The following is a 3,606-nucleotide window of genomic DNA, read 5'->3' as shown; positions in this document are numbered from 1 at the left end:
GCCAAAGCAGAATTGAAAAATGTGGCGATTTCATGTGTGTTCAGTAACAGCAAGAGCAAAGAAGGCCGTGCCACACTCCACTTTTCTCCCGAGGGGCAATTACATATCACCAGGCTTTTTGGGATAAATCATTTAAGCCTCTTCTGGCATTAACATGATTATGGCTGATCATTGATCTCAGTACCTTGTTTCCGCTTTCTCCACATACATTGTGATTCCTTCAACACTAAAAACTACGCCCAACCCCTTCTACAAATCATTTAATGTCATTATCGCAAATACTTCATACGGCAGAGAATTCCACAAGTTCAAGACGGTGGGTGAAGAATTTTGGCCTCATCCCACTCCTGAATAGCCTGCTCTCTATCCTTAAACAGTTTCGAGACCTGCATCTATCCAAGTGTAAACTGAATGTCCTATCCTTCTCAGAAAAGGTTTTATCCTAATGTGGGATAAGCAATAAGTTTCAAGTAGAGTCGCTCATCACATAATGCTGGGGCTCTACGTGGTGCTCAGAAGTATTGTTTATATGGACTTTGTGGTACAAAAACACAAAAAGTCGAACAGGCAGTGATGGCCAAGAGAGTATGGATGACTCTATTCTTGGAAAATTTGTTCATGCCTGATATTTACAAGCCACAGATTGTATATTTCAATTATAAGGACGTATCTGCCAAACAGCAAACAATATCATGGGATACAGCACTATCATAACTTCAGGAGTGATCCCACAACTTAAAAAGGAATGACCTGGAGTCTGCTGTAAAGAGGATGAAGAAGCAGAGACGAGAAGCAATATGGTGATTGTCACAGTTCCGGTGTTTAACAGGAACTTGTTGATTTGGCGAGCATTCATTGTACAGGGCTGTTACTTAAGTGTCAGATAAAAGTGACTCTGGTGGAAAAATAAGAGTAAGATTCTCGTGAACAGTGCTGAGGAGGTTCCACGGCAGTCCATCATTTTGCAAAAATAACTGCGACTGTTTGGTGCATTTAAAACGGACTTGCTTGGGAGCTGCCCTAAAATGAAGATTTGTGGCTAAATCCTCAAAGAAAGGAACTTATATTGTACTGGACGCAATTGAGCAGGTTTTTGTCACAAACACGTTGTGTGCCTCATGCTGGTGGCCTGTCTGGCAGCGATGTCTGGTTAATGTTTGAGGTCAATTATTGCTTACCTGTTCTTTCATGTGAAAACACAATGATGTTGAGCACAATTTGCATGTGAATTCATGTTGGATTTTAGTTTCATTATGATTTTATTCATTTCACATTGTGCTCTTCAGTAACTTCAAATCTTTTGGGGTTTTTTTGACATCTGTTTCATTTTAACATTCGATGATACTGGACTCAGACTTTCATCCAACTCAGTACATCTTTCTCCTGATACCCTTTGCTCCCTTAACCCTCGGAATAAAATAAACTCCTTCTTGAAAGCACTCAATATTTTAGTCTCACCCTCTTCCTTAGGCAGAAAGTTGTGGAAGCTCACCACTCTCGGTGAAGGAACCTCTCTTCATCTCAGTCCTAAGTGCTCAGTGTATGACCACAGGTTCATAACTCTCCTTTAATCGGATCATTCTTCGTACTCTTGCCCTGCTCAGTCTTTTTGGAATTTTTGAGTTTTAAGGTTAGTTTTAGAGAACTAAATTGGTCTAACATCCTCTCTCATTCTTCTAAACTTCAGTGAAAATATCCAATCTTCATAGGTCAGTCCTGCCAACCCAGGATTCAGTCTGGTAAATTTTCGTTATGTTTCCTCTATGCCAATAACTTTCTCATCAGATAAGGAGACCAAATCTGCACTTAATATCCCAGATGTGGTCTCACCAAAACCCGAAATAATCACAACAAGATTCCCCTTCTCCATTTCTCAAATGCTTTTGCTATCCAGACAGCATTTATTTGCTTTCTTCATTACCTTCTTCACCTGCATGCTTACTTTCAGAGATTGGTGTACATGCGCACCCATGAATTGTTGCACCTCCTAACCTCCCAATGTATTGTCATTCAGGTAATATTCTGCCTTCCTGTTTTTGTTATTAAAGTGGTTACAGTCACATTTATCCTTCTGTCATGTTCATCTGCTGTGCATTTGGCCATGAAAACAAATTTTTCAAATTACGCTGAAACATCTGTGTATCCACATCTGTCCAAATGTCTTGCAAAATGGTGTCATTGTACTCAGCTCTCCAATTCCTCTGACTGTTCGTTCTCTCTGAACATCACCCTCTGTGTGAAAAATATACCCCTCAGGTCCCACTAAAATGTTTGCCTTTTTATCCTAATATCTATGCCCTTATGTTTTAAAATTCCATATCCTGGGGAAAAGACCTTGGCTATTCACTTTATCTATGCCCAGCCATGATTTTATAAACCTCTATGTGAACATCCCTATGGTCCAAAGATTAACAAGTGTCACGACATATACAGCTGCTGCTAATCGTCTTTCCCTCCAATCTCAGTAATATCTTTACAATTGTTTACTACGCCAATTCCAGTTCAATAACATCCTACCTTTTGCAGGACTAACCGAATTGTATTCAGTACGCCAAATGTAGCTGTAATAATGATCTGCTCTGCCGCAACAAGATGTCCCAATTTTATACTCAATTTCTAACCAAGGAAAGCAAGCTTTCGAAACGTCTCCTTAATCACCCGTCGACCAATGTGCAACTTTGAAGAAATTATGCACCTGCATTCCGAGGTCACTCCGCTGGACAACACTCAACAATTCCCAACCATTAACCCTGCAATTCCTAACTTTGTCTGTGTCACATAAATGTATTACCTCACATCTATCCAAAGTAGACCCCCTCTTCCGCTATATGCTCATATGTAGCAAGACACGCACAGTATTGATGCACCATCTAATGCCTTTAACATTCGATCCGTGTGCCAACGCACATATGCAGCAATGTGTACCCTACATAAGATGCAATTCAACAACTTATCCAGGCTCCTGGCATTGCATCTTCCCAGCTTGTGGTGTCTACCATTTACATGGACAGGACAGCATACACAATGGAACGCTACCACCGCTGGTCCCCATTCAAACCACACATCATCGTGACTTGGAAATATATTGCCAATACTTCACTGTCACTGTGTCAAGAAGTCTCCTTGTCACAGACTAAGGCCGTTGTTCAATATTGGCCTGAACGCTGCTGTCGTCAGTACCAATGAAAAAGCCATCTGTAGTTTTGATGGACACGGGTCACAAAGTTGTTGTGAATTCATCCAGTAGTACTTCCATCTCCTCTCTACATCGGTCTCCAGTCCTCTGGACATACTAACCATTGTATCTATCCACTTGGTCCAACCCTTCAGCATTCTATCTGTCTGTATCAATTCAGAATGAAAAGTGTAGAATACCAGGTTAGAACCTCCCAAAATATTTCACGAAGGTCGCCCATACGCTAACTCTTCCAGTTGTTTTAGGCAGATGTAAGGTACATATTCCAGCTTTGATGCACCTGGTCAAACCACTTGGCTTCAAGTAAAACGATTTATTTACACACCACCGAATGAAAGACAAATTGAAATATAATTGGACAACCGAACCAACACGACAACCCCCACAACTTAACAAAGGAGCTGTTCCAA

The sequence above is a fragment of the Chiloscyllium plagiosum genome, unplaced genomic scaffold, assembly GCF_037043375.1.
Source record: "Chiloscyllium plagiosum isolate Xiang-an unplaced genomic scaffold, Cpla_swu_hap1 HiC_scaffold_35, whole genome shotgun sequence".
NCBI lineage: Eukaryota > Metazoa > Chordata > Chondrichthyes > Orectolobiformes > Hemiscylliidae > Chiloscyllium > Chiloscyllium plagiosum.
Note: the sequence above shows the minus strand (reverse complement) of the source record.